Consider the following 6,415-nt stretch of genomic DNA (forward strand, 5'->3'; position numbering starts at 1 on the left):
ATGTGACACCCTTGAGTATGACTATTGATACCCTTGAAGCACGGATAGCGGTGTGTGAGCAAGGCCAAGGGGATACTGAGGAAGTGACGGCCCTAAAGGCCGCCATTGCTGAGCTAAGGAAGGATGTGGACCAACTGAAGTCCACAGACATGTCTATGATTTTTGGGACTGTGGAGATCGCCGACACACCAGTTGATATGGATTTGCCTCCGGCTACCACCAGAGATAATATTCGAGTTGAGTAGGTGGCCGCTGCAGATTTCGAGGCTGAGACTGATGAGGAGCAGCTTTGAGTAGATGAGGAGACCATTTATGAGAGCCTTACAGTAGATGAGGAGGCTATAATGGATTCAGCTATGTAGATCTCATTGGCTGATACACCCATGGATGACCCTAGTAGAGCTAGCAGTGTTGATGTTGCACCGGGCACTAATGCCCCGACATATGGAGCGACTGTGTAGACAGGACCCCTCTTTACCTACCTCTATGTCGTGTTTATTGACTTTTAGTGTTTTATTACATTTGAGGACAAATTGCTTTTTTTTGTGGTGGGGTGAGGTATTTCCATACCTACCTCTTGTGTTTATCATTTTTGTTCATATATTGGGTTTTTTGTTGTAAATTATGTTTTGGCACTGTGTTGTGGATGATTATGTTTATGGCTCCTTGTTTTAAATGCAATTGGTTTTTAACCCTTTTGGAAAAAAAATCCACCTCTTGTTGTGTTTGAATATGGCTATTCTTGTGCAAATTTGAGTGTTGGTCATGATCAATACCGATGACTTGAATAGTACTCTTACTCAAACAAAAATGAATGCACGGCTATGATGAGGCCAAATGAAGTTGCATAGACAATATGTGAACTTTTTGCATCTCGTTGTGACTAGCCGGTTATCGAATGGAGTCTCTTGTGATGAACATTACACAGTAGAGAAAGTGTAGGTCTTGTTTGATATTGGAGTCAATGCCTTGTGTGATGACACCTAGAATTTTCTCTGTTGGTCCGGTTGACTAAGTGATGCAAACTCTTGAAATGATCTTAGGCAACAGTTTTGAAGAGTGAAACAATTTGACAATATACCTCTTTTGTGGCCAACCTTGTGAGTGTGTGAACTTTGCTTGAACACCCTTTGTGCCTTAGCCTTTTCTTGGAAAAGACTTGATGAAATTGTAACCCCTCTTGTTCCATTTACTCATAATCCTCATGAAGTATGGTTGGTTTGAATAGCCAACTTAGGTCAAAAGCCTAAGTTGGGGGTGTGGTGAAAAGAGAAGCTAAATCAAGAAGTGCAAAAAAGTCTCCCTTGAACCATGGTTTTGAGAAATATGGAACCCCTCCATACGAAAAAAAGAGAGAAAAAGAAAAGAAAAAGAACGAAAAAGTTGAGAAATAAAGTTGTGAAATTTGCAAAAGAAATGGGGTGTCCAATATTCCATTGGAAATAAATAATAGGTTGAATTTTGAGCATGGGTGTAAATGTTGAAGAAAAGGATAGAAAGTGATGTTCATACCACATTTCATGAGGTTAGCAGCCACTGATCCTAAATGACCATACCTTTACACTCAGCCTCGTTACAAGCCTTGAAAAGACCTTTTTGATCTTAAGTGAGCGAAAACGAATGTTGGTTGGAAAATAAGGGCAAACATATGGGTGAAGTCATGCAAGTGTTCATCTTTGTGAGTGTGACAGTTGTTTGTGATTTCGGAGCTATAAATTGTTGAAGAATAGTATGTGATTATGGAATCACTCTTTGCGTGAGGGCATTTGAGTACCTTTGTTGAGCTTGAACTTGCATTTGAAGCAAGTATTATGAACTTGAGAATCTTTGATAATGGTTAGTCACAACTTGAACCTTTGAGTGCACAATTGATCTTTGCATGAGTAAGTTGAGTCTTGTTATGTGCATTCATAATTGAGTCTTGTGTAGCACTGTTTGAGACATCCATTTTGAACTGCTGAACTTGAGTTTTACTTGAGGACAAGCAAAAGTTTAAGTTGGGGGTGTTAATGAGTCCGAGATTTGGACTCATTTAGGGATTTATTTACATAGATTTAGTGTTCTCAAATGCTTATTTTGTGCCAATAACTTATGTAAAGCCCTTGATTTCTAGGTATATGGACTGAGGAATAAAGCAAGGACACTAATTTGCAAAAAGGACCGAAGCGAGCTGAAAGAATGAAGAAAAGCAAGTCTGGTGATCGCCAAGTCTACTTAGCGAGTCGCCTAATGGCTACTTGGCCGCCTAAAGTTCCAGTGTGCCAAGCCTTGAAGGAAAGAACCAAGTTGGCGAGAGAAAGGAGAAGTCGGCGGATCGCCGAGGGGTTCCGCGATGCATTGTTTGATCACCCAAAATTATAGACCTTGAGGATGCTGAAGGCCAAGGAAAAAGGGCGATGAAAATGACCAAAGGGCGGCTCACCAAGTGGATCGGCGTGCCCGACTTACTGTGTCGAATGGCTCTTTGCAGCATATTTTAGGCGACTATAAATACATTTTTCAACAGTTAGTTTAGAATCAATTGAATAGTATCTGAGTTCATAATTTTATTTTTAGAGTTTTGAACTATGAGACAAGTTTTCTCTAGTTTTTCCTAAGCTTTGGAGAATTGAAGTTTTTTACTTCCGAGAAATTGGAAGTGGGTCTTTGATATTCCTCAAATTGTAACATTGTAAGGACGAAATCAATCTTACCAAGTGGATGGAAACTCAATTTGGTAACGATTATTATCTTTTCATAATGTCTAGCTAAAACCCATATTCTTGGAGTGTGATTATGTGATTATGGGCCATTTAGTTTATGGGTATTGCTAATTGTTAGTTTAAATGTTATTTTGAAGTGAGATCAATCATTAATTGTGGTTTAATTTAAGAATTGTAGTTGCAAATGCAGTTCTACCTTTGTGTTTTTGGCTTGCTCGAGATAGAGGTTTTAAAACTAAGCATATTGATTGATGATTAGTGGGTATTGGGTTGACATGGGTTTAGCTCGAGAGAGTGAATCCTAAACCTAGTCCCACACATTCAGCTCGAGAGAGTGAATGGACTAAGGTGTGGGCTGGTCTTATTTTACATGCTTGTTAATGTTCGAGAGAAATCAACTTGATTCGGGATAAATTGTTCGAGAGAAAGTTTATCTCCTCTATAGCCTAGCTTATTCACTAATATCTAGCTATTTTCTAATAGTTGTAATTACCCATTTGTCTATTAGCCTATATTCGAATCACATCCCAAGAACCCATCTCATTATTGTTTTTTCGTATTGTTTACCACTGTTTGTAGTTGATAATTCCAAACCAACCCCCCCCCCCATTTGACATTCGTGTCACCCCCTGATTTGAATTATGTTTTTATTCGATAAATTCTATTCCTATGACTGATTTGAACGCGTTCATACTTTCCATTTCACTCTCAAACACATACCGCTCCCTATGGGATTCGACCTCAACTCATTTAGTTGGGTTTTATACTGACTAGCGATCGTTGACACTTAGAATTGGATGAAGTGTCCTTGAAACGTTAATCAGTACCACGGTCTGAGATGATAGAAAGGGGCACCCCGTGTAGCTTTACTATCTCTTTCATATACATCTTAGCCAATTGTTGCACATTATAATCTATTCTGACTAGAATAAAATGGGCTGACTTAGTCAGTCGGTCAACCACTACCCAAATAGAATCAAACTTTCCCAAACTCTTGGGAAGTCCAACTACGAAATCCGTAGCTATCCTTTCCCACTTCTACTCCGGAATTGGCATTCTCTGAAGCAAACCTGCAAGCCTTGTGTTCATATTTTACTTATTGTCAATTTTGACACTTGGCCAGAAATTCCGCTGTATCTTTCTTCATGCCAGGCCACCAATAAATTCGCTTCAAATCTCGGTACATCTTGGTCACACCCAGATGGATGGAATACCGCGAACCATGGGATTCTGCCAGTAAATTCTGAATCAAGTCGTCCACTCTAGGAACACAAATCCTTCCTTTAGAATTGAGCATACCCTCGACATCAAGAGTGGTCTCTTGTACCTTGCCAGACAGTGTATTATTTCTAAGTTCTTTCAAATGCTTGATGCTTATCGTGACCAACGACACTAACCTACGGTACGAGTATCTATGATCATCGATAATATAGTAACCCAACTAAAGGTTGGGGTCATGTCCCAAGGGAATGGTTTTGAGAATTGATTGAAAAATAAAATTTAGCTCTAACATGTCGTAGCTAAAGACATTAGCGAACAGAAACATAGTAAATTAAAGGAGGTGACACAAAAGTGTCAAATATCAAATGGGGGTTTTGTCACAAGTAGTAAAAACAACAAAAATAACAATAAAATCAAGTATGGGGAAAAATTCTTCGGGTGTGACTGCAATACAAGTTGAGATAAATCGTTTGGTACACACTTTCGATAGGAAATTTGCAAGATAATAGTGACTAGGCAAAGCTTCAGATGGAAACAAGTTCCCTCTCGGGCAACTTACCCCGTTTCAAATGGGTTCCTCTCGGATACCCATTTGCCGCATGAAGGCCAGCCTACGCCTTACCCCACTCACTCTCTGGAGCTGAGTGTTAGGATATGGGACTAGGGCTCACCCTCTTGGGAAGAACCTCATGTCGACACACTTCTTAGGCCATCAGTCTAGCGGTCTTGGTTTCGCGACCTCTATCTCTAGCAAGGTGAAAACACATGGGTGGTTTTGTATTTGCAACTACAAACCCATTAAATTAAACCACAACCACTAGGTGAAATCACCATTAAAATACATCTAACCTATCAGCAAACAAGACCCAACAATAATATCAACACATATTTGCTAAATTACACCCCAAGAATGGGGAGTTTTAGCCACACATCAAGAAATAACAAAATACACCTAAAATGATACTAAAATCAAATGGGTATAAGGAATTAAACCTTGATTTAAGCAAAGGAAAAAGAATGGAGAAGACCCACTTCCAACTTGGGGAAGATGAAATTCTTCTTTCTTCAAGTCTCCCAAAAAACCCTCTCCCAACTTGAGAGAAAATATCCCAAAAAATTACTATTCTATTGTGAAAAATATAATAATAATTCGAATCTCCTAAAATGAATAAAGAGTTTAGTATTTATAGACTTCAGAAATTAGTGTTGGCGGGTCGCTCAGCGAGGTTAGTCGAGGCCGCTGAATAACTCGGCGACTAGCCCTTCTTCTGTCTCATCATTGGTTCATGCTTGCCTTCAGCATCTTCACGTTCTAGACCATTGGGTGGTATAGTACTGCTTCGCGAAACTATTCGGTGAAGCACTGACTGCTTCTTTCATTGCCTTTTTTATCCTTCTCCTTCAGGGCTTCGCGTACTGGAACAAAGGGCGGAGTGCGTCCCTTCGACGAATCGCCAAGTGTGCTTGGTGATTCTCAGGCATCAGCTTCTTCATTCTTTTCAGCTTTTTTGTTCTTTTTTGCGCCTAAGTGTCCATGCTTCCACTAAAACTTCAAATACCTGAAAATTAAGAGTTTTCATTAGATATTGAGACAAAATAAGCATTTGAGGACACTATTTTTATCAAAATAAAGCCCTAAATGAGTCCAATTTGTGGACTCATCAACACCCCCAACTTAAACTTTTGCTTGTCCTTAAGCAAACTTGAGTTCAACCGTTCAAAAAGGGTGTCTCAAACAGTGCTACACAAGACTCAATCATGAATGCACACAAGAAGACTCAATTTACTTATGCAAGGATCAATTGTGTACTCAAAGATTCAAGTTGTGACACACCATTACTAAAGATTCTCATGCTTACAATACTTGCTACTTGTGCAAGTTCAAGATCAACAAAAAGTATCTAAATTCCCTCACATAAAGAATTATTCCATCTTCACACACAGAGGTTAATCAATTCAAGATCGGGAATGAAATGCAACGCTCACACTCAAAAAGAGGAACACAATGCATGTTTTCACCCATAGGTTTGCCCTTATTTTTCGATCGATCTTCGGTCTAGCTCACTCAAGATCAAAAAGGTCTTTCTATGGCTTGTAATGGGGATGAGTGCAAAGGTATGGTCATTTAGGCTCAGTGACTTTTTTCTCGTGAGATGTGGTATTCTCAAGGCATTCCCTTCTTTTCCTTTATCAATTCGTTTTCTAGTGCTTCTAAGTCATCTTTTTATTCACCTCCATTGATTGCTTGGAAACGTGATTTCCTTTGTACTTTATTCCACACACTTTTTTTTGAAGGGTTTCCGTTATTCTGCAACACCATGGGTTAAGGGGTCTTTTCTTGCACTTTTTGACTTCTCTTTTTCCTTTTCACCACACCCCTAACTTAGGCTTTTGGATTAAGTTGGCTATTCGCTAAACCACAAATCAAGAGGATTATAGGTAGTGGGTCAAGTAAGGTCTAGGGTTCATCAAGGTTCTTCCAAAGAATGGTA

This window comes from Solanum stenotomum, chromosome 10 (assembly GCF_019186545.1).
Source record: "Solanum stenotomum isolate F172 chromosome 10, ASM1918654v1, whole genome shotgun sequence".
Classification (NCBI taxonomy): domain Eukaryota; kingdom Viridiplantae; phylum Streptophyta; class Magnoliopsida; order Solanales; family Solanaceae; genus Solanum; species Solanum stenotomum.